Here is a 26,946-nt window from a genome sequence, read left to right as displayed (position 1 = left end):
GATATTCAATATTTTCCTTTGACAGACTGTTATCATAGTTGTGTTGTTGTTACCCTTTTCCAATTTTCTCATGCATATTACATATCATAATACGTGCTTCAGTTATCCACAGGTTCCATTTATATTCTAAGATGGTATTCGAATCTTTCATGTAATTTAATCCGTTGATTTACAAATATTTTTTTCGTCCTGCATACAATGAATAGATTGGGAATTTTTATATTATTTATATTTTTACAAACGCAATTAAAAAAATCAAGGGATTCATTAAATACATTAAATATTATAACAAATACTTTACTTTTGACATTTTATATACTTTAAATTTTGAGTAAATGTATAAAAATCTGCAGTGTAGCTATGAATCTTTTTTCAATTGCAGCAATTAATTTTATTCTAAGAAATTCAAACATCTTGTATTCTATTTGGAAATGATGTAAAATGACAATGATGGTTTAAAACGTCTGTGTTATATGTACCTAAGACTGCCAAGAGTTGTATAGACTGTCATACGATACTGACGGGTGTATAAAAATTCTATTTCTATCTCGGTCATACGCTTCAGGCGCATTACCTCTCGAAAAAGTTTATCGCTCTTATATCACCGATTATCATGGAAGAAAAATGAGATCATAAAACCAGTAAAAGTAGTTATATTTTGGTCCTCGAAACGAAAGATATAGTTATGGAGATTCGAAGATTTCAGACCTCATTCAAAACCAAGCGAGGTATATTTAGCAAAGCTTCAATTTCGTTCCAAGATTTGCAAGTTGAACTTCGCAGAATCGTATATAGACCATAAGTCAACTTTCACCTACCTCTGTTTTACGCTATACACTGACGTACATATGACTGCATTATGTGTGATAGTATCTGAAAAATTTACGAGAAGAACAAGATATAGTCAAATATGAGTTTCTTGAAAATAGATGACAAATCTATACAATTTTCTAAACAATTAAGTAAGAATCGGTTTTTGGAATGATCGACAAGGTACAAAAGTGCATATTTAATTCCACAATCGACTAAAAGGACAGTTTCAGTAATATGAAATCGATTGTTGAATTTAAAAATAACGTATCATATTTTTCGCCTATGGTCTTCACTTAAGGTATGAAATTCTTTTACTACATTATATTTACTCCATTTTATAAATATTTACATGCAAGCATTTATCCTATTTCACGTACTACACTCTGAAAAGATTAATTCATAATTTTCCCAATTTCTTTCGCCGCTGGTACACTCGATTAAACTACAATACATAGATCGATGAAAAATCGTATAGGACGCATATTCGAGTTATGAACGCGTCGTTTAAAATTCCACCCTCGATTCGTAACGCGTCTACGTATGTCCCATTCAAAGGGCAGGATTATAAATCGCACAAACGATGATTTTTGGAAAAAATATTCGCGCCTGAAAATATTTTAAAGCAACCAGATTCAGTTTTGACGAAAACTATCGAGTGACTTCGACAGGGAAGCGTTCCCGATACCCCAGCAGCAGTTCGTGGAATTGCTTCCTGAAATTTGATTACCACAGTGCCCCGTGGCTTTACTTGCAAGACTCTAGCGGCACTCGACACGAATTCCTGTGATATAGAAGGTAATTACCAGGCCGAGGTTGCACCTCGAAACATAGGAATCCAGGAAGACTGTTCTTGCATTTTAACAACCTATATGTTGCTGCATTCGACGTTTCAGAGTTACCGATGCATATCGCCATGCTATCCTCCGCTGCCAGTAGTTTCGCCGCCGATCATCGATCCTTTCCAATAGATCGCTTTGTCGATACAGACGTCTCTAATATTAACGTTGTGACCATTTTGTTCGATGCATTGCTGTACTCTCTCACGCAATGATAATTGTGCGTGACAGAGACGAATTTGAGGTGAATGCTCCGATTAGATACTATTGCACGTACAGGGATTCCATTGTATTCATGCTTCTGGTATTTGTGATATGGATCATCGATTGCATTTCTGTGGATCCTGAATGTTTCTATACTCTGTCTATTCTATACTCTGTACAAAGCTTGGTTTGGGCCGATATGACATAAATTCTCGATTTAAATCTAGGACGTCCTTATATCCAAAGCGCAGAGTTTGCTAAGTAGTCTTGCCGACGAACTCGACTACGACAGGTTTGAAACGAAGTGTACTTTCTCTATTCGTTCTTGTTAATCACACATGATAATTAATTTATTTAATATTTTATATTGAGTAATTATGTTCTTAAGCTTAATAGAGTTGAATTGAGATTATTGTAGTTCGACTGATCGAGATATTATAAAATAATTAAACTATACGACGGTTTAATAATTACTTTAACCATTTATGATCCTATTTACTATTGTAATCCAAAGTTCATCAACTTTTATTATAATCCAAAGTTTTTCAACTTTTCTAAGTTACGTACATATCACTGGGAAAATAAAGTAGAAAAGAAGAAAAATGTTATTGTGGAGTGGCAACATTAGGTATTACCTATCGCGAATAAAAAGGGATTTACTATGCTTACGTTTTTCTGCAAATCATTTAATGAATCTCGTAGATGCTCCTTGGGATATTGCGTATTCTACTCCGTTTTATTATAGGTGAATAAAGAAAATGTAGCAGTGCAAAGTATAAAAGAAGTTTTCAGGAGCGAATGTACAGTTTCAATTTCTTTTTAATTTCTATGTATTCTAAATGTTTCTTCAAAATAAAATTTTTAAATCGTTGTAAAATAGAACCATAGTAGAATAAATTAATTTATCAATTCTTCTCTTTCTAGTTACATTCAGTGACGTTGAATGTGCAAACGTTAGCCACTTTCTTAGCACGAATGAATTTGTCGTCTTAAATTGTTCAGTTGGTTGGAACAATCTGGTCCAGTAAATCTCTAATTCTAACAGCAGTTCCGCAATCTCGGCTGACATGAAACGTTCTTTTTATTATCACGGTATACTCAGAGGCATTGTATTTTGTGCTTCAGAGTTCATTCCTAATTTATATAATCCTTATCGGCAGAATACTTTCATTCGCATCGACTACACAGCATGATTGTTCGCATTTAGCACAACTATTTTAATGTAAAGAAAGATTCTGATCTAAAGAGTCCGAAAGGTCGAAACTATTTTCCACACTATGTGTATCTCCCAAGCATATAATAAGACGACGTTGAACGCGATTCACGATAATGTTCACTTGAATTTAACAAATGTATCTAGAATGCTTATCTAAAGGACTTCTCTTCAGACTCTGTTAAAAGAAGAAAACACGAAGTTGAAGATTTACTTACGCTTTTCAATTTAAAATTCATGAGGTTTAGTAATCCTATCACATTCAGGAAAAATTTTTTCTAGTCACAGGGAAGACTACGCTGATTAAAATCTGAACTATTTACCATTAATGTTCTAATTCATTATCAAGAAGACTATTATGCTAACCCGCTAGTTGACAGCATGAACAAGACCGAATAATCTCGAAGTCGAAAGGTAATCGTTAAACGGAAAACTAATATAAATATTTAACAGCTAGTCGAATAGCTCCTTCAGGAATAATAGAGAGTTTGCAATGGAAGTAGATCCCAGAGAAAAACGCTAATTAGCGAGCTGCGATAGCGAGCGCCATAAGGTGCCAAAAATTGGGGTCAAGGTGCTGCCAGCTTTCATACAGCTGCAAAATTAATTTTAAGTTCGAGAAATTGTCTCCATGCACCAACCTCTTGAATATCGTAATGAATTAATATCGTCATTTGCCGAGGCGTGAAACTTCTAATTTTCCAAACAAATACGCGAAACCTCTCGAAGCAAAATTCACATTTTCATCTTTTCTATTGTCTATCCACTCGATTACCTCACCTTCTTCGCGTTCTACTTGTGCCTATTCCAGTTCGCTGACACGAACGAGTGTACTTAAATGCATACTTGCTCTCGAACAAGTTTTATCGGTATAAAGAAACTTATATATAATAATTCTTATATTTTGACATTATTGTTATGTTTCAAAATAATTGGAGATAATTAATTATTCAACGGGCTTTCCGCAGATAACGAAGATTAAACAAGCAATAGGTTGTTGTTACAATAAATTTGCAGTTAAACGAATTCATTATGTGTGAAATGGCGCTCGTTTAATTGCGGTTTGTTTAAAATCAATTAACAACACAAGATTATTGCATAATAAATTACCATTTCCATTACTTGACGGAGCCTCCCTATTACTCAACGATTGGTTTAATCAAATGTGCTCGAAAACAATCGATGGAATTAATCGAAACAGAAACTATAAAGAAAGAGTAAAGAAGTATATTTTTTGTATGCAGCTAAAGAGATTTATTTTTAACAATTTTTATTTTAAAAAGATTTATAACATAAACTACCTTTTAAATTAAAAATTTACCACTCCTGATTTTAGCCCCATCCGACCCACGAGCGAATCAACGAGCGTCTGGCTACTGCAGACCCATTCGGATCAAATTAGATTCACGACTTACTTAACATACTGAGTACGCCGGCCGTACGCGTTAAAATTAAAATTGCGATATCACAATATCAACCAGTGTCCAAATGGTCGTACGTATTCCCTAAATCAGAGTTTTCAATTTTGTTTCACATCAACCATCCTTTGGACCATACGAAAGGAACCGACCAGCATCGATCGATCACAAGTTTCATAATGTGCCCCGCCGATACTGACACTATTATTTACGTGGCCGTGACACAATGCACGTTGTTGCGTGCAATGCTGTCGGAGAAAACTTCGCCAATTTACTAGAGATATAAAAATGAATCATACACGGAACCAGCGTGGCATGATCGTATACAACTCGTACGCGATAGTTCACGCGCTAACGTGATATATGTCCGGGGCAATGTATTAATTACGCCTTTCAGTCAACGGCCCACGCGGTAGGTAATATCCAAACGAATATTTCAAACGTTTCCTCGTTGTACACCGATCGCGCGTTACGCTTGCACGAGTATACACAATACACACGCATAGGCTATCTATCGAAAGTGTGCACCATGAAACGAGCCAGCGGAAATTTAAGGCAGCCTCTGCTCCGGTTCCTATTCACGCGACACAATCGACCGCTTGCCCCGGAGACGTGAATCGAAATGGCCAGAGTTATCAAGGATTGCACGCTTCCTTGCTGCCCGTTCAAAGGAGAAACACGCACCAGGTAAGGCTATTTTCGTGAGCCCTGCAGACAGATCGCTGCAAGTGATGTGGAGATACAAGAAAGAAGGGAAGAATAGTAGCGATGGGTTTACTATTGGATGAAAGATGGATCGATAGGTGGTGGAGTTTATTCTTGGTTGCAAATGGTTGACAATGGGTGATGTCTGTGCTAAGGTATAGTCAGGCGTTTGAGACGTAGGATGCTTAGAAAAGAAGATTTTCTGTAAGATTGATCTTTGGTTTTGAAGGAAATGGGTCGAATTCAATGGTGGTTTAGTTACAAATGGTATAAACATGTTTCGACACATTCGGCGAGAAGACGCAGTAAGAGCGTGAATTACGTTCTCTGTTTTACGCTTAATGTTACATATTCGTGACATTGTACTTTTGTTTAGTACATTGACTATCGCTATTAGTTTGTTATTACCTAAGTAAATGATAAACGTATTCGTTGTCGGTGAAATTGACTTCAAATTTTAGTTTATTACGTTTTTTTTAAGAAAAACATTACAAAGAAAGTTTCTATTACTGATAATTGACAAAATAAGATTTTCTCTACAGATTTTTGTTCTTGAAAGACTTGCAGCGAACTTAGGAAAGAGAAATAGAATGATGGTTGTTATAAATGATCTACATTTTGTGCACTTTACAAATTGTTTTAAATTTTGATTTACGTCTGTTTATATTTTATTGTAGTAATAATTATATGTAAATGCTTTTCGCTTTTCGTGTATGAGGATGTGCAAATGATGTCTTCAGGGATATCAGGTTTAAAAGTCAAGTTCGTTATATCGTGCTACGATTTCAACAGGGAAGGTACGACGAAATAAAAATTTCCAAAAGTACTACACTTTATCTCACGCGTTATGCACCGGCTTGCCTATTAAATACAAAGCTATTTTTATATCCTCTTTTTGTTTTCCAGAATGTAACGCAAAAATTAGAATCGACTGTACGTCGTCATGGTATTTTTCCACCGGTGGAAAACCACGCGAATACGAAATCAGGGAATTTGGCAAGTGCGAATAATTAAAGTAATGGCACGTTTTTAATAGGATATTTTGTTTCAAACATCAACTCTTCCTGCGAGTTCGCCCCTGTGTACTTACATGAGACATATTTTGCCAACGTATTTCCGTTTCCCATCTGTTCGTTTTTCTGTTTCTCGGTCTCTGCCGCCCAGTAATCTGTCATGTCTTGTTACACCCTTTCTCGTTGCTTCTTGCCGTTTTAATAACACTGGTTCGAGTACTAACTTTATAAAAATCTACAGCCTTACACGTTCCAGAGACAGAATTTGTGACCATGTAAATGAAAAGTTAGTACGAATTTATCTTTATTAATGTTATTTATTTTATTAGTAGCCGCGTTGACCATTAGAATTTATCATTATATATATTCGGTGAAGTCTATCTTACAAAAATCGAAATAATCGTTGTAGTATTACTTTATCGTTAACTAATCCATTTACAGCAGACACTAGTCTCTTTCATTCTTCGATTAGAACAGTAATCGATATCGTAGAATATTATTAATGTATCATTAGAGATTTTAATATGATGTGATTTTACGTGTTGTAGAAACATATTTATATACGTATACCTGCGTTCTTCTTTTTTTCATTTTTACGTTTAAACAAAAAACCTTATGTGTCATTGTGAAGAATATTTTATTACTTCTAAAAATTTACACAGCATAGAAAGGATGTTTAAACGAGTTCATAAAAATTTATCAAAGAAATAAAATTTTACAAGTGAAACATAAAAGTTCTTGGTTCATTCTGAGAAATTTGTCGCGGCATTTAAACGAGTCCCAGGAATTCAAACTTGCCAAATGCATTTTCCGTGATTCTCCCATTTTATGTGTATAGTGCGTAGTCGTAATTTCGCGTCCCATAAGTTCTTTACACCGTGGCGACTTTCACACGAAGCAACACGGTTGACACAGTGTCAGGGAAACCGCGTGAAAATTTTGTACGGAAAGCTCGTGAAAGCGTGAATGACGAATTAGGAAAAGTATTTTAGGAAGGCAACCTTCATTGCCGCTCGTTTCGCGTCGTAACTCAGTTCCAGCGTTCCTCCGTCGCGCTTTCAGTCTGTAAATTACTCCTAATTCATTATATCATAACGCAACAAACGCGCCACTACCTCTCGCCTTCGTCGACGTTAGGAATATTTTTTTTGTGTTTGTGCTTTACGTTTGCCGAAATGCGTGTACGAACTGTAAATCTTTTACATTTCCGCTGGATTCCATTGTGGGGAAGAGTTAAGACTGCATAATGCAGCTTTATGTCGGACTCAAGGTAACAGTAACCCTTTCAACGTTGTTCGTCCTTGCACGTGTCATCAAAAGAGTGTCACGAACGATAGAACGCCCATTGATGTTCACGACGATGAATGGAAACGTTAATTTGCCATCAGAACTCTGTTACGATACAGATTATTCTACTACTTTCTAATATCCTTCATTGACGCAAATAAAGCATAGAGATCTGCTAGTGTCATTTTTCAGCAATTAATTGGAGATTAAGGTTAAAGTTCTTTCTTTGTAAGATATAGTATACTGATTTATACCAGTGTTTCTAATAATAAGAGATTCACGTGTTGATTTGTTAAGTCAACGATAATGACTAGAGTCTTGGAGAATTACTAAAAAATAGAGATAATTTTTCATTTACAAACAATGTTTCGTCTATGTTATAAAAGATAGAATACAAATTTGTTGTCCTTAATACCAAATATTAAGAAAATTCATTGAAATCGATCTCATTGAAATCGTACAAAAGTACTTCGATGTTAATTTCGTTTCGCGATTATTTCTTTAATAATTATCGTGCAAATTTTACGAAACAACCTGTCAATAAATCATTCGCGACAATGGCAGTACGAAATTCACGTGAATATCTGGCCACGACTTGAAATGGCGTCTGCTTCCACTCGGACATAATTGTATCAATTGTTTTCGACGTTTATAATCTTTTTATAGGCCACGACCATACGCTTGATTGTCAGGACGGTCGATATTCGCCGGAACACACCCTGTACACGTCCTAAGAAGCTGTCGTTGTTTTTACAAAGTTTATCGACCCGGCGACCAGAAACAATTTGGAGCGTGCATAATAAATTGTGTGCGAGCATGTGATCGATACGGTTGATATCGCCGTGCCAGCTTAAGAGGACCAATAAATAAACAATGTAAGAGGTGCGCTAAAAATTCTCCGTGCGACGCGAACTCCACATCCATTCCCGGCTCGATCAAACTTTAAACCCTGCTGGAACGGATGCTCGAAATGAGTCACCGGCTGGTTTCAAAGCGTCGTAGATATTGAAACTTTGCAATATTGATGATTCGCGTTATCTTTTAGAGAAACGGCTGAAATTGTTGGAATGTAAGATATTAATCGCTAATTTTTGATACTATTATTGGCTTCATTGATGGTTAGAGATTTTTAGAAGTTGGAGTTATGGTTCGCGTTTTACGGACGAGGTTTTGTTAGTCTTCTAAAGTATATTTGTTATTAGCGTGTGCCAATGTAAACGAGGTTCCGCGAGTTTCTACGTAATTTTAACTTAAGCATAGTTTGCGAGTTGTGTACCGGAGAATAGTGAATTTAAGTTCGAAGATAAAGGGCAGCGAACGTAGTTCATCTTTCATCCATCAAGGATCAAGCAGCGGTTCATCAGAACGTTACAAATATATCAAAAATCCAAATAGAAAAAGCAGCGATGAAAAAAATACTAAAGGATTAATATACTTTGCCTTTCTCTTTCGTAGTCATAATGTTAAAAAGCAGAATCGGATAATGTAAATTGGTTTAGAAAAGTTGCAAATGAAATATAGCGTTACGTTCATGATATTACAGGAATTTTTAACGAGGTATTCGCGTATCCAATCTACCCCGTGGAAATGAACGAATCGTCAACCCATTAATCGAGGATAAAAATCGGCGATTGGACTAGCTTCTCGGTAGTCCGAAAAGTCCATTAAACGTAACCAGAGTTATCACCGTGTTCGGATTCGAATCGATTCGAATTATTCGATGATGGATCCAGGATGGACGTGATTTCTCCCCAAAACGAATTCGCACGCGGCCAACAAATCGTCTAATCAAATAGATATATGACTGATGGGGGAAGGGTGGGAAATTGGTTCTTGGCCGCGAGTAAATCTCGGCCGCGTGTCAGGAATGAGACGACAATGGGGTGGTGGGCAAGAGGGAGAGGAGTAGGTGAAAAAGGAAGATCCGAGATCGATTTCCTTTGGGGATTTATGTGACTATTTTTTATCCTGATACCTTGAAGCCTGAAACGAGATAAGAGACACCGTTCCTACAACGAGTCTTTCATTTCGCGCTTCCCCCCGCCACCCCCCAAGCGAACGTGAAGATCCTTGGATATTAATGCGCCCAACGGCGTGACTGAAAGTTCTCGCTAATTTATTCGGACGAATCTCGTATATATATATATATATATATATATACATATATATATATATATATATATATACATACATACATACATACAGATGTAGATATATATAATCAGCGGGAAAGCTTGGCTTATCTTCAGCGCACGCTGCTTCTTTCTGAATTAGAAATCAGCCCAGTGAACAGCGACGTCTAACAGTTGATTCTCTGCTCCTCTCTTCCTGAAGATAAAATTCTTATTATTTCCACTATTTACGCCAGGAGACCTTGGGTAGTTTTAATTTTCACGCACTCCTTTTTTGGTTGTAAATTTCAATGGCTACTCGACGAAAGACCCCGTAAAGCACGTGATTATTTAAGTAGTTTGAAGCAAAGAAAGAGCAGAGACGTGAGATTAGAATAAAGATGAGAGGCTTATAATGATTGCAGTTTTATGATTTAATACAATTTTTCGGATATATGCTTTAACAACAAGAGTTGGATCAAACAAATATGAATTGAAAGGAAAATTTGTGGTATTAGAACGAGCATTTGTTAAATAAAAACCGGTCAAAAAATTCTAAAATATTAATCGTAATTACGATAATTCTGTGAGTAAATATCGTTTTTGTGTACTATAATTACAAATTTAAAGTCACAGATCTAAATTCTCCAAATTGAATGGTCTCAGCTCGTTGCAGATAAAGCATCCCAAATTTCCGACGGGTTATCCGAGGTCCTTTTCCTTGGAGATATCTTGCAGAACGAACCACTTAGTCTGACGTACAAATTAAATAGAAATGAGAGTTCCGAATGCAATGTTTGAATATGTATGAGAGGATTTTACAGAGAAGAAGGGGCGATAAATTTAAATTGTAAAATAAAGTGTGACCTAGTAAGTAACATATTACTTGTTATTTGTTAAAGTATTTATTAAATTCTGGATCAACTATTACAGGAAGCAACATTTATAGAGCGCTATAATATACAAAATACTTCATCAAAATTTCACAATTTCTATCGAATATACCAAGATTAGACTCATCAAAAAGTAGAATATTCGTTCTAACTTAGTTTCTGTTGAAGTTGCGCACAAGTTAAAGGAACGAAAGACAGAAAGCATGGAAATGGGGATTAGCCTATTTGACCGATTGAAGACAGCAGCAACTAGTCAAACTTCGTTATACGGTGCATCGGGTAACAAAGGGGAGGAACGACGAGTTAGACAACGTTATATTTCTGATATCGTCCGTAGCCCCCTTTCCTCGGCTCTGTGCATTTTCAATATCGAACTCCGCATCTGCCTTTCGTCGTTTCCCGTTGCAGTGCTGGTGCACGTTGGGACGAGACTAGTCCCATGGTCAATCCCAAAGTGTCCCACATGGCATATTGACAAGGGTCCTGGTCTCTCTCTGTCTCTGTCTGTCTGTCTGTCTCTCTCTCTTTCTCTCTCTCTACCTGGTGAAGTTTTAACATAGCCCATCGTTGCGCCGTATCGAGGATTCAAAATTTATGATCACTGCTTCTTGGATGACGGATAACTTCCCGGGCTTCTTCAACTTCCGATCCGTCTTACTTTTCCCTACTTTCGAGTCGTGTTCTCTATGTCGCAGCTGTTTCTCTTATTTTTCTTGCATGGCTTTAGTACGAAGAAGTATCCAAAATGTTTTGGGAGATATATCGAATAATTAGAGGAAAAAAATTTGTGTGGAACAGAGGAAAGTTTGAGAAAATGCTGGATGGAGAGTTCGTTGGTTCAGACGCGACCGATCACAGACATGACCTCTCGAATTTCGCGTTTAATGTCGTTTAATTTGCAGTTTAATCGTCAATTTATGTCCAACCACGATGTACATTAGATTCGTTACTTCGCGAAACGTGTTGATATTTGGTGATTGACTCTCGGTGTATGAACGCGTCGGGGATTATTGTCAAAACTTTTTACGTAATATCGAATAGTATGCGTGAAACGTAACTAACTGTTACTTGTAAATGTATTGGACGTCATAGTGAAATATTTCAATATTTTCGTTTTTTAACTTTGTTCACGTTATTTGCGCTAGAAAATTAAAAAATAGCTATAACCAAACGTGGCTCTCTGTTTCGTACATTTTGTTAGTTTCCTTTATTTCATTTCGCTTGATTGAATGAAAGAGAATTGGAATAAAATGTAAAATAGAAAAAGACAAAATCGATGAATCATTTTTAGTGATACTATCTGTTTAAAACGGACAAATCACCATGGGAAATGAGAACTATAAATTTCAGAAGTAGATCTTCATTATTTTAATATATTTTATATTATCGCTAAACTTTCATCGTTTATCTCATTTCTTTGAATTTAATCCAAAATAATGGATTTCATTGTCTTCAATATTTATTTTCTAGTCGTCTTCGCATGTTTAATTTAAAACTCTACCTAAAATACACTTTTGACGTTAAAAATTGTATACCGCATGATCCTCTCAACACCTACTATACACTTTCTTTCGATAAAATTTCTGTTTCGTGACTGCTCGCCTTTACGTCCTGACCAAGACATCGCTCGAACAATAAAAACATCAAAACTGGTCAAGCGGTTCGATATCACGTTCGACATTTCCAATTTGAAGAATCGTACAACGTTCTTAAAGGATCTGACCACAGAGTGGGGAAAATAGCAATGCTTTCTGGTGAGAGGTCTATGAGAAGCAGCACTTACCCAATAGCCGTTGCATTCAAAACTATATGATCCTGTTCAACAGAAAAATTTCTAACATATTGCTATCTTTATCATCGTGGGATAACCTCTAAAAAATGTTAGAGGAATCGTAACGCACGAGACATAAACTAAACCGTATCTTTTCAACCCTTTAATGGAACAAACTTAGTATAATACATCTGACATATTTGACGTTGCGGTGATGTTTGGATATTTTTTACGATGAAAGATGCAATAATATTGAACAACAATAAATGTCATACGGTCTATCACATCACGTATGCAACTTACATTGAAGAGAGAAATTGTATGGTCCAATGGAGGGAAGGGAAACAGGAAGAATAAATGGAAGAAGACTACGTTTTATTTATTAATAAGACTAAGATGGAGGCTAGGTCAGAAGATATATTTCTATGGATGAGAGAAATATATAATAATATGTAACATGATTTGCTTGTGTTGAAATAAAGGATAAAAATATTCGTATGAGTCATTTGGTAATGATTAACTTCGCTTTATTAGGAAGCAACTGCTTGTTCTTTAGTTCGAGTATAAAAGAAACAGGTTTATACCTATACGTATAGGAAAAATGTTACTTGACAAGCTATCTACCTTGTATAAGTAATCTCAAAACGGTGATCACCAAATAAAAGGTTCGATGGTCAAAGACACGAACGACCGTGTAAGTCAAACCTTGTAAGTGAGAACTGGGCCTCACATCGAGAGGTCCATCCGACTGGTTTGACATTTACATATAAATAGTATAACCTTGGTCATTATTTCTATGTCGAATGGTTATATGTTATCTATTCTGAGCGTCAATTACCATACATTTGTCATTGCAAACCAAGAATCTTGTTCTTCATCGCTCTTACGGCCGACGTCATAATTAGACTATGGATGAATTTACAAGAAGAAAGATACAGAAATACACGGAACGCACAATATACAAAAATATATAACATTCAAAATAGTTCTAGTTTTCAAAATACCTCTAAGCTCTATTTCATCAATTTTAGCCACAAGAAGATAAAAATTTTACATAAAAATTTGCAGTCGTTATAATTCTCCATAAAAATACCAACCATAGTTAATTGTAAAAAATTGCATATCTGTAGCAGACAGCAAAATTTCCGACAAGAATCTCAAGAATTTCAAAGGTACAAGAAAAACGTGCTCAAATGTGAAGGCGAACATCTGTGTCCCCCATTCTTCGAGTATCATTTCATAAAATAAAAATGTTGAGAATATTCAGTGAACATTCGCCTCTAGTACAAAGATATCGCCGTTTCCCAAATTTTTGGCGTATAAAGGATTGACGGTTTCGTCGGCGGTCAGAATGATCGGATGCACAATTTGATGGAGTATCGGATGGCGCTTAACAAACGGCAAGTCGACGTTTCCATCAGATATAATTTTGGGTTGGATTCATGTGCGTGGGAGAAGCGACGATAGAGAAGCAGAGTAACGGATATAGGGAACGCGAGCAGAGGACGCGATTTATCACTCATCGGTGAAAACGAGCGTAACACCGGCACCGTATAATTGCGCGTATATCGTTGACCCGTAGTTATCGCTGATAGCCGGAATCATCGATCGCGCACACCCCTCATTTTCCGCACGATTTTCGATTAGCATTCGACGCGTTTACGAGCCGTCAATAACTACGCGGATCGCGATAGGCGACCGTATGTATCGAAAAGCGGCATTTGACGATCGAGCACATTATTACTCTAGCTTTCGACGCAGCCAATCCTCTTCATTCCTTCTGCATGTTGAATTCCTCTCTTTTGATCCTTCCTGTCGAAGCCTCAATGTTTCCATCAATGGAACGCTAAGGTTTGTTCACAGTGTATGGTCGTTTATTTATATCTCACGTAATATGAATAGAAATCTGGTATTCGGTTTTAAAGTCCACACGCAGGTTATTTGGTTTCAGGTTGTCAGGGATTTGTGAGAGCAGGCGCAAAAAATAATTTCTTAACGATAAATTAGAAATAATGTTCGATGTCATAATCAGGAAACAGTATATAGATAACACTGTATCGAGAAAGCTGCAATTTATAGTACCTGTGTTTGTTGCTTCCGAACAGGAAACCTATCGAATATTTTGAACGCTTGAAGCTTCATGTCCTCTTACAGTCTGACACGATTCCCTTATGCGCAGGTATGTCATCTGGTAAATTTTGTCATACTTGTCGTTTTTACTTTTTCTTTCAGTCAATCAATAGCGTCGAATAAAAATAGGCATTTTATTTTGTAAACGATCTTCCTAACTTTATTGAACACTAAAAGCGTTATGGAACACCTCTTCTCTAGCCATCCTGATTTTCTACAGCATTCACCGTCGTGCGAGTTTACGATTCGAGTAGCGAAAGATTGTAACAGTAATACAGCCCTCTAACAAACCCCGACGCATCGCATTTCCTGCATGGCGAGGCAGGCTAAAAGAGGAGAGAGATCTGTTTTCCCTTCGCAAGTTCGAGTAAGCTTTTACGCGATGCTGAGCGTCCGCGATACGCGCGTAATCTTCCCGTTGAAACGGCCCTGCCGGGAAAGTTAAATGAAAAATTGTTTTCCCCTGTTGGCTGGATTGAACAATACCGGCCCTTTATTATACGCTCGACGATAAGGATTCTCGTATCCCCTAGCCGTGCATACGTGCGTCGAATTTTAAAACGCACTTAACGCCGAAACTATATCGGCGGAAAGTTTTCTCCTTTAATTGGAGCCGTTTCTATTAACGACCGTCCGTGGATTATCGTCCTTTCGGAACACCAAATGTGTGTGCGGAACCGTTCTCCTTCGGAACCTTCTTTGCTCCTTTCAATTTTAGTATTGTGAAATACATGACCTTTTATTTTTATTTCTTTATAAATTATTATAGAAGTGTGTGATAACACTTTCCTTATTTCTTCTTCTGAAAACACTATGTATATTTCTAAGCGCATGTAACAGCTGATAAAATTACAATTTATTTAGGATACCATAAAAAAATAAGTTGCGATATTCATGTTTCCAAGTGATCGATCAGTCTTTTGGGAGAACCTATTGTGAAGGAAGGTATTTACCTTTTTACAAAGTTAAAAGTATCTTTTCCTAAGGACGATTATAAGTTTTGCAAAACCCCTAGGAATACACCGTTCCTTTGCACATGGTTCTTTTGTGTTACGTTCCATTCATTAGCATACACATTCGTAAATTTTCATTTTCTTTTGTAAGAATCTCCTCGGACGTTCAGCGAGGCATAGCACGAGTAAAACAATAAAGGTTAATGTTTCGATATAAAAGCATGCAGAAACTCGGGTAACGTCACAATCAATCTCAATTCTCCTTCGACCTGTTCGTATTCCGAGATCTTCCACGAAGGAACCTTTATTGCATGGTAAATCATAATGCAACATGAATCATAACGATTCGCTCGAAGAAAGCCGCATTCTAGACCAAATTCATGGAATCTTTTCTTCAGTTTTCTCGCGTTTGGTCGAGTTCCTCAGGTACTTACACGGACGTTAAGTGTTTTCAATTTACCTTTCGTTCGCTTTTCCTAACTCTATAAAACACTACTTTCGCGCAATGACTGTCTCCGACGAGAAGTCGTGTATCTTTAAGAGCACTTTACGCCCATCTAGTAGTTACACGAACGAGGAGTGCATAAATTGAGGAGGGTCAATGATTCCCTACCATGCAGGAAACATCGATTCAACGTTCGACATCCTTAGGTTATGCTCGGTGAAGTTGGTACTTAGACGGAGAGTCGAATGTCAGGAGTTTCCTCTTGGCGTGTTTGCATCGGTGATTTAGGGACTCGTCATTAGTGTTATCAAATAAATATGTGGAAGTGAAGAGTTGAAAGAGAGGCTCTCTCTACTTGAACGTCAAAAAAATCTCAAAATATGTGATATTTTAAAAAATATTTTTAGAAATAATACGTGACGTTTTGTTGTTGCACGCGAGAAATAGCAAGGTTGAATTCGGCGTGCAAACGAATAGAAACAGTTGGCGCAGACATGTGGTCAATACAATTCTGTTTTCGCGTTCCAGCTAGTTCTATGTTATAACAATACTTTGTGTACATAAATATGATATGCACTTGAATATTAGTTTACTATATTATTTTTCTCAAGATTCGAGGATCATGAAATCAAAAAATAACACAATAGAAAAACCTATCTTTCATGAGAATCGACTCAACCATTCTAAGCGACATTGGTATTTTCCTATTTTCACGTCTAATCATTGGAGTATACAAATCCATAATCCGAATTTCATACCATCATTTCTAGAACATTTTAAAACTCAAACCGAGGATCTAGCTGAAAAATGTTATCGTATATTTGTTTAATTAATGTGCAATATCCGCCACGAGGACGAAATTCTCTTTATTCGTTGATCAGTAGCCATGGTAATATTGATGCGCCATCGGGAAACTTTTGTCCAGAGAGGAAACCCTCGTTCTACTGTCATTGTATTCCCCCACGCCAGTCTGTTGTGTTTTTCTCGAATTTCTAATGATTGTTTAACCACACGTGACGAGTTCTGTTTTTGACTTTATCGCGAGAAAACAGAAATAATGCGAGGTTATACGAGTATCGTCGAAATTGCCAGGACATTTCGATAAGAGAGGGGAAAAAAGAGTGACAAAAATGGAATCTGGGTCGTAATTGAAAATCAGTGGCGCGAAACGCGGCACATTGGTAACAATTGGTAATTGTGCTTTCTTTCGTTGATCTCACGATCGCGTTTAATTATTGACCGCGTGCGCGATACCGTTTCATTGATGAATACGCGTTGACGAGCGAGCCAAATGTGCTCTTACGATCCGAATAATACGAGCGAACTTTGGATTCTAACAAACCTGGCCTCAGCACTGATCATGCTTGTAAACGAAGGTTGCGTAGAAACGCGGTCGTGTTTTTCAGCATTGATACGCATAATTAATGGCGATTGGACAGTAAACGAAAATTTGCGTCGCGTTTGTAATGAAAATAAACGAGGAAGAGTATTTTATGACAATGTGTCTTTATTGAATGTATGAAACTTGAAAATGACTCTTCAAATTGGTTTAATAGTCGTGGCGGCGTCTATTGGACATCGAAGTACATAGAAATTCACGCACAAATTCAGTTACATCAGTATTCAGACAAATTAAAAAGACGTGTTGATTTGAAATTTTATCTTTTCGCAGATCTTCGTTATTTGCCTTCGTATTGTTGAAGGATAACGTTTCCTTTCCATTATAGTTGCTTATTATTATCTTCGTGTCACTAGTAAAAGTTTATAACGATCTTATCGACGAAAGTTTATTCTATCTTATCCTTATACAACAATTTTACTTTAAGATTCTGTGTCCATATTATTATTAAAAAATTGGGAATCAATAGCTGAAAAGTTACACCTGATATGATTATTTCTCGAATACATATCAATATTAGCATTATCAGTCAACACATGTCAAGAAAATGTGCCTGATCGATCATAGCGAGCCATCTTAAGAATCTACAGAAGAATTCCAATTAACCAAAAGTCAGGAAAGTTCAAGAATCCATCACCGTTCGACCTTGCGCATCTCGAAGATGAATTACGATACGTCGTTTGCCATCGATCAAGACTAAACTTCCTCGAGTTCGATCGAACTTCCAACTTTAGAGTCAAATTTCCCTTCTCTCTCGTGTACTAACAATGTCGCTTTAAACGCATAAAATTTGTCCTGTCAAAGACATATTTGTCGTCAGGTATATACGTTGCGAGCCAGGCTCTCCGTTTAACATTCACCGCCAATTAACGATCGCATCGCTCGTAATTCCCAGTACGTGAATCGAAATTGATAATAGTTAACATTGTTCCGTGTCGCGGGATAGCTCGAAGGATAGAATTATTGCTGGAGCGGTCGGAGCCGATTTTACTCCGATTTCCACGATGCCCTCCACGCTCTCAGTGCGCCATAAATTTCATTCGTACGTCGCGTCGGGGACAATCGTTAGGGAGTTAATGGGCACGGCGGATCAAATTTCGAGATGTTATGGTACGGTCGTTTACGATGAAAGAAGAAAATGCGCGGGAAAGTTAATAGCGGCGGGAGAGCGCGGACAAACAGGAGAACAATTAAAACCGGGTACGTCAAACGGTCGAACGAGAACGGTCGTCTTTTGTACGATGAGTCCCTGTGGGACGAACGTAAGTGACGGTTGATTGATTCAACTTGATTGAATAATGGAGAACGTGTGTCAGTCGTATTAGCTGTTTCGTTGTTTATTACCAGTAAATACCAGTTTTAAGAGTCTATTACAATAGAACAATTTTATGCCCGTATTTTGTACGTAAAATGCACATTATGTTACATAAAATATTTGGGAATTTCAATAACACTGTAATGGGGCAGGATTGTTATTTTCGTAAAAGGTGTCTACATGCGTTCAAATACTCGTGTATATAGAAACGCATATTCATTGTATACATAGAAACTCGGGTATATGAGCGTATGAGAATAAGTGTTATTATTTGTGGAAATAAAATTTAGATATCCTAACAAGTTACCAATAGGTCCTTCTACGGTATTTACTACTAGACAATTAAAGAAAACATTAAGTGATAAATGAGAATAAAGTAGTGCGCTTTCTTTAATATTTTATTTTGCTTACAATTAGCCTTGTATAAAACTATGTCACGTTACACGAACTTTTATGGGAATTTAATTATCGCGTTGTAGGAGGATTACGTGCGCGGAAAGTAAAATAATCTTGTTAGTATTCTTTGATATCATTTACCTACTCGTTGTACGCTAGTGTTAAGATGAAGATATTTTTTAATAAAAATATGTAAATATGCTCTAGGCAAATTAACATATTATACTTAAGAATTTTAGGTGGAAACTTTCATATCATCTTTTAGCAGGTTGCATTTATTACAAATAGTATGTTGGCATTTGTAAACTCGAAATTCTTCAAGAGAAATTAGATAGAAAAATAAATCAACATTAGCAGCAGCTATATATTTTAATTAAGAAAATTGAATTAACGAGTCAAGAACCACTTTTAGAGAATTAATTGTATCGGAATTCCTGGCGACCACACAGTATCACCGGGGCTAGCTGCAAAATCCTTATTTGCATGTGGCCAAGTTACAACCCCATTCAGTCATTCTTAATACCGAATTTATTAACCCGAAATTTATTCTCACGGCTTTATGTACATTTTCAACAACCCTTTTATGCGCCATTAAAGGAAAATTACAGGACGCGACAAGTTACTCGTGTGCAACTTTACACCTTTCCAACATTGCGCAACGATCGCGTGCACGGTTGCAGTTAAACAGGCAGAGAAAAACGTTGGTTGATGCCTTTCTTTTTCGCCGCCGCGATACAGAGCGTGTGACGCGCGTTAATCCACGCTCGCAAAATTATTTAGACGTTATGGTAGATAGTGTCCGCTGTTCCAGCTCATCATCTCATCAAGAGATCTCGTTGAACGTAATTGTTCCGCATTTACGCAGTTAGCTGCACTCTTACCCGAAATAGCGTGACTAATTAAAGTCTTCCTGCCATAGGAATCTTGCTTCGTTGATGAACATTTCAACTTTCTTTTTCTCGTACTAATTTTCATTAGTCTCAGACGATTAAAAGGAAAGTGTGCTAATGATAATTCGTTGGTTTTGCTGTTAGCGTTGTAAGTCTGAGTGGGAATGAAAGGTACTATGGGTTTAAAACTATTTTATTACTTAAATGATTTGAAGATTTCTTATATACGTATTTATATTTACTACTCGTGTGTCTTCCTCTCTCGTAAATAGTTTGTAAGACACGAATTTTATGAAAAATGTTACTTTATACTTAAAGAAGCTGCTAAAGCGTTAAAGATAAGTCACGCTCTATGAAGATGGCGAAACTTATTCATGATTTATCTGCAGAGTTTTAGATTCTACTGTTTTATTGTATTAAAGTTTAGGATTATCGTTGTAATACTTGATTACTTAAATTAAGTTAAATTAGTTAATACTTGATTTTCATTGACGTGATGTTTCTCTTCATGACGTATAATGTTCCATTCAAAATTGTGTCAGAAATGGATGTCAAGGAAAATCATCCCTTTCGTAGCACCTCATTCCTACGATAATTTTTTAACGAGATTCTAAAATTAAATTTTTGTATAAAAACAGTAATTATAAGTTGTATGATATTTTGAATTACATGAGATGGTGGAATGTGAATAAGTTAGATAAAAGTTGGCAGATAGCTCTCGACCACTCTGTTCACATTCAAGAACCAGCCTGATTAGTTTCGTGATCTGTCTTACACGAAGTTGAAGAAGTAAATGAGCTCGAGCTGCGCGTTTTCGACCCCTAAAGAGACAGCGACCGCTATCTTAAAAGATTTCGTAGAAATTCACATTTGCTAATATCACGAGGATTAAATTTTCTGCTTAAGTTAACCTTGTGATTTATCAATTTTTGCCTTTTCATAAGCAAAATTGCCTCTCACATTATAAACCGTTAATTTCTAGTAATTCAAGCAAATCAACAAAAATCAACTTAAGAGGAAATCAAATCACTTTTTGAAATATTATAAATTCATAGTGGACTAATATTCGTGTTAATAAACTTTCGCTCTTCCTATCCTTGTTTTTCTCTTTCAATAAATACAAATTTTTACAACGTAAACTCCTGCACGCTTACATGCTCACGCAAGTTTATATCTATTTATATCTATATCATATGAACACTTGCTTGTTTCTACAAACTTTCAATTGCCTCCTTTCAGCCATTGTCATCGACAGTTCGAAAGTCTTTCTCGCCCTGCGATGAAAAGATTGATTACAGCTGAACGAAGAAGCACCGCGAGAGCACGATAAACGCAATTAGAGACACGAGATTGAGGCCTGATTTTATTAGCTGTGGATCTTTGGTCGGTGTTTGTTTTACACGATAACAGGATTCCATAAAGATAACGTAAACATAGATCCCGTTGTCTCATCGGGGAAAACGTCTTTTTCATTCCCTCTGTCGCATATTCGCGCCTTCTCTTCCCTCTGTCGGTCCGCGAAATTGGTTTTCAAGAAGAAGTAATCTCGAGCTCCAAAGAGGTCCAATGTCCCAACGGAGGAGTACCTAATGAAGTGTACGTGAGAAACAAGTCATCGTCTGGTAAGAAGACCCGCGGGATGGCAAACAACAAGACTGCGGAGAGGTTGCGGTGAGAATCTTTCGTTCGTCAAGCCGTGCGAACCCGTTGGAAAAAGAACTTCCCCGAAAGTTCTCCACCCTCCAATCTGTAGCGCTTCTACTCGCACGTGCTACCACGAAACGACTTTCGCATCCGAGCATTTTCTTTCGACGAATCATCGGCCACTTTCGTCCGAAACTTTCGTCCAAGTTTACCTATTTGTTTAACGCGACCACTGGCGGACAGGATACCCTTAACAAGCTGGCTGATCGCGTTTCATCGGGAAAACCATGATGGATGGCTCCTATATGGTGTTACCTTGGTAACTCGTATGTGTTATATACCTTCTGCGAGTCGTTTATCGTGGTAATGTTGGGGATAATGAGAGAATTTTTGTTTGGTTTCTTTACCTAAGGAATGGCTTCTTTCCGTTTCTCCTGTCTTAGGTTGGAAGCCTTGGTTTTTAAAACGGAGGGTGGTTTGGATCATTGAATTGTTAAAGTAGGTTTTAGAATTGATTGGAGAATATTTTGTTATTGAATTTTAGGATTGTTGGAGTACGTATTATTTGAAACAATTTTTCAACCTCCGCAAATAATTATTAAATTATATTTACATTCGATATTGTATATGAATGCACGTATTCCACATTACCGGGAATATTTAGATACGTTTAACGAGCTACGTTTTTTAATGCTAAATAGTAGAAGTTAAATTTCTAAATTGTTTGAAAAATATGTAACTCGTGTATGCGAAATATCTGTTCCATAGAGAATAAGATGTTGGAAGATAATTTTGTCGCCATCGTTAGAATTTGTAGGGTACACCTTGCAGCACATTATATGGCTCACCTAGCAGCTGCATTCTAAAGCGTTAAAATTGATACACGAGGGAACGTAAGTACATGTAATAAAATGTTGAAGAGAATAGTCATACGGGAGCCGAGTATCTGGGGCAAGTCTCGTGTCTTTTTCGGTAAGAGATGGAAAGAACAGGGCGATTTAAGGAGCTCCAGCTTCCTATATCCTCTTTCTTTTTTTTCTTCTTTTTGCGATTGCAACAATGCATTTCCGTGGTGCAATTGCATTTTACTTTCTAAACAGAATCCACATATTCTGGACACAGGAATCCATTCGTTTCATCATATCTCCCATGCACAATGAATATACTATAAAACATTATTATGTATGTTTCCTGTGTTTTAAAATATTCAATTGCAGTGATGCAACATTCGAGTATTTTTCAAAAAATCTCAAATTTCTGGGATACGTTACACAACAAAAAAGATGAATAATATTACTATTTTATATCTATTTATTTTATTTCTAAACAGTCACACTCAAATTGTCGCTTCCAGATAAAGCTTTATATTTTATGGACAAAGTTGTGTCAGTCAAATAAAGATGAATCCCATGGTGTTATTTAATATCAGATGCAACAAGCTGCGATATTGCTTGAATATTAACGCTCCCCTCGAAGCGGACAGGAGTAACTCCTCGAAACCTCAAACAATGCTAACTATAACAGCCGAAGCCATGAAAACCTCTAAAACCACAAATGACACTTATGTTGGGTCACCCTATATGAAACTTATAGAAGGTTGGTAAGGACCCCTGTTGTGCTCTTCTGAGGGTCAAGTACCAAAACTCGCCCAACCTATCGTATGACAGACCTCGCTAAACTGCAACATATGAACGCTTTGGTCTTTCTCTTTGATACTCTCATTGACAATAGTTTGTAACACCCTAGGTGGGTAATCCTGGTGGGTAGCTTTGGATATATTGTCTGTCAAGGGATATGAAGAACGAGGAAGTGGCAGCAAACAATTTTAAATGTATTTTCTATTATTATGCTACTAACATCTGGAAGCGGATTTATTGATTCTGCGCTTTTCGTATAAATTGAAAATTTCTAAAAACATACAATAATTGCCAAAAGATGTAGACAGCATCAGTCTAAGATCTAAAATGTAATCTAAAATAATCTTTATTTTTCACGTAGAATAATTCTGTATAAATTTATTTCATTCAAAAAATCGAATTATACATAGTACAATCGTTAATTTTGAATTTCGTCTAAATTACCTCAACCACTTTTTAGTGAACATCAATGGCAAGAAAGATGTCAGCCTCTCAACAGTTATAAAGAAGAAATAGGTGACACAGTTTGACTTAGACCGTGTCATTGGCGGGTAAAATGTTCTAAAGCCCGACAATATCAAACACGACGATAGAACGCAATGGGCAACCGTGGCAGAAGAATTTCAAGTTTTTCCGATGGCGAATGAAATTGGAGAAAGCTGGGGTAAAACCTTAAAAGCTGTCAGGCAATCACGCCGCACGAGTATCGTAAAACTATCCTCGCATTACACGTAGTCCAGTACTTTTTCATCCTAGAGATGAAAGAACTCGATGACTCACTTTTTCGCGATTTCATCAGCGCTGGGTCACGTTAACGAACCTCTAATTACCAGTTAGTGGTTCGATCGTGCCGCGGAATCGTCTAAGATTTGTCCAAGCATAATTTATATGGTAATTAGCCGGTGTGACCGTAACCTGGTTTCTTTCTACTACCATTTCTCCATCGCTTTTCTGCTCGTGTTTACGTTTACACAATACAAAAATGAAACTCGAAGAAACAAAACGAGAGAGAACGGGACGAAAAAGGGAAAAGGAAAACGGAGAAAGGGAGAAAGAGACAGAGACACGTCATTCAACATTCGTTACGGCCCACGATGTCTTTGTTCACCGGCGCGTCCCTGTTCGCGGCAACTTCCGGTTTGCAAAGTTTAGCTACGTGCACGCCATAAAACCGTCGACCGAACAAAAAGCGTCATTATGAAATCATCCTTTCCTTCTCCGAGGCCCTCAGCGCTTCTGTTGTGCTTCGAGAGTAAATCTGTATGTACAGCGTGATAAATGTGCCACTTTACGATCCGATAATTACCGCTCCACATGTACGGGTTCGCCATAATTAAGCCGGCGTATGCGATTCGAGTGGCTCGTGCCTCTAGGCCAGAAGCTCTGGCTCGTGCGGTTCCTTTCTTCGTTCTTGCAACTGTTTGCTATGGTTCGGCTAACGGTGAATCGAATGATGGAAAACGTAAAAAAAGACTATTAGAAGTTGGATCGTTAATGAGAGTAATGATTCAAATTTGTGGAAACGTTTATTATTGTGTAGACTTTTAGGGAGGCATTTAGTCACAGCAGGCTTATCCCTGCTGTGAAACCGAAATCAAACCGTTTTTTATGCAAAATAGGTAAAACTGCAGCTTGCTGTCTTACAGAACCAATTTAAAAACTTGTAACATCTTCTGTTTCAGATTTCCATCCCATGAGGAACAGGAAGATCGAGATTTTCGAGGTAAGACCGAGTGATCATTAGCGAGTCTGTGTGCGTCTCTGATGTGCTTACGTAGCCTAATGACAGCGCTTTCAAAGAAACGTGCTGTGACTCACTTTAGATGTACGATTCTCGCCGTTTTCAAACCGAGGCGGTTGTTCCTGCTGAGACCCCGTACAGTTTCTTTTCTCACATGTAATGCGTTGCTCGCGTCTCCGGTTCGGATTTTCCATTTTGATTCGAAACGATATCACTCACGACCACAGAAAGGTCACGTGACAACTATCTCGCGATTATTACTATGGACGATGGAAGAAATTAATTTTTCACCGACCTGGCCAGCTGGCAATACTAATTATTTACAGTCGAGAGTACTAGAAATTAAACGGCACGCTGTGAGCGAGTTGAAGCAACTCTGCCATTTTTATGATGAAAACAGAAAAAATAGGAGGTCTGGCAAAATATAGCGAATCTGGAAGTCTGGTAAAAATAAAACGGAAATGGGAAAAATACAGAAAACAAAGGAAACGAGATTGAAATGAAAATCTCCGATCCGAAAGAGCTTTTTATTTAGCTCGTTATTTAGCTCGTTGAAGCAGATTTCTCCACTCGTGCGGTGCTTCAGGGCTGCTGTGTCGGTTGGTTGAAATTTATTAATTTTTAATGGACCATGGCTAACAAACCTAAAAATCCAACTTTTCCTTCCTGTTTCTCTCTCCTCCTTCCACTCTCTGTTGCTTTGAAGTTCCGCCACAGGCTAGGATCTTACTTTTGTTGCATCTAAAATAAAGATATAAACTTTCGCGAGGCGAAAGAGTAGAATTAAAAAATCGTAGACTTGATTCTGTAACGAGGCCTGTTTTCACGAGAAATCTCGCGGAACCGATTTGTCAGGCGAAGGCCTCGTCCTAAATGCGCTCTCGCCGTTCGTGTTCACCGTTTTCGTCTAATTATTTGGTAAAAAAACGTCGGCGCCACGCCGCGCCGCGCCGTTCTCGTGCGGCCATTCGGTTAACCGGCAACGAACCCATTCAGATTGCTCGGTCATCGCTACAAATACTTTTGTTGCCTTTTACCGCGACGCAGACAGGCGTTTCGTGTATCTCTCTGACTGGACAGAAATATAAGACTCGAACGATGTCTATTGTTCCCTTACGTTGGATTCGAGTTTAACTATTTTTTTTTTAATTATATATCGCTATATTATTTAAATTTTGGGATATTTATATCGTTGCTCATTGAATTTGTATGAGTTGGATTATACAGGCTGCGGCCGAAAATTATGCATAAAAGGGCACGTGGTGATTCTTCATGAAAAGACAGGAACTAAGTGTAAGATAAAATCTTCCCGCCCGGAGCTTAGTTTTTGAGAAAATCAAATTTAAAAATTTATCAGGTATACTCGAACATGGTTAATTTCGGACTGGACAGGACTAAATGATCAGCAGGAAATCATTCTACGTATGAGGATAACTCGGAAGTGTAGAATAACATTTTTTCATAAGGTGCTTTATTTCAGAGAAAAATAAATTTGAAAATCTATCATACGCGACTACTAGACAGATTCACGACTAAACATGTACAAATTCAATCTTTTGGAAATGATACCTTAAATGGAAAAATTGTATTCTTCACTTTGCAATTATTTTCGCATCTAGGATAGTGTCATATATAATGTTTAGTCATATTCAGCCGGTGATTAATCAAGTTCAAGTACACTTAATTTTCTTGATTACTTAATTTTCAAACTTGAATTTCTCGGAAGCTAAGCTTCGATGAAAAAGATTTTATTCTATATTTTCTTTTTTATTTTCTCATCCACGCTTGGATATAACTTTTGACTCATCCTGTATAGGAAATGGGAAGACTCTGCAAAATATCGAAGTGATAAGAAGAATGTTTTAATGAGGACCACGTTTCAATTTTCTCAAATGATACTACAGTGAAATGTTATACCTTGGATATATTATCAATTATATCAGTTCACAAATTTACAACAGTATTGGTTGCAAAGTACGTTTTAGATCGGACACAAGTACTGCAGAGTACGTTTCCCTTCTCAGTAAAATTGTGGATACGTGTCTCTATCTCCTTTTCCTTTATAAAAAATCATCACGATATTGTTTATCTTAACGCGGCTAATTGCCTCGCTTATATCTTGTCGTGCCGAG

At 37.2% G+C, this 26,946-nt stretch overlaps 1 protein-coding gene across 1 annotated transcript in view; it reads left to right on the top strand.

The window, feature by feature from the left end:
• Positions 1-26,946, top strand: part of LOC100741110 (amphoterin-induced protein 1-like) — a 336,260-nt gene that overhangs the window by 21,438 nt on the left and 287,876 nt on the right. Inside the window, exon 2 of the mRNA XM_033321946.1 lies at positions 24,756-24,796. The gene's annotated coding sequence lies outside the window, so the exon portion shown is untranslated. The remainder of the gene's footprint in view (positions 1-24,755; positions 24,797-26,946) is intronic.

This window comes from Bombus impatiens, unplaced genomic scaffold (assembly GCF_000188095.3).
Source record: "Bombus impatiens unplaced genomic scaffold, BIMP_2.2 scf_0543, whole genome shotgun sequence".
In the NCBI taxonomy this organism is placed as follows: Eukaryota; Metazoa; Arthropoda; class Insecta; order Hymenoptera; family Apidae; genus Bombus; species Bombus impatiens.
This window is presented reverse-complemented; position numbering and strand designations above follow the sequence as displayed.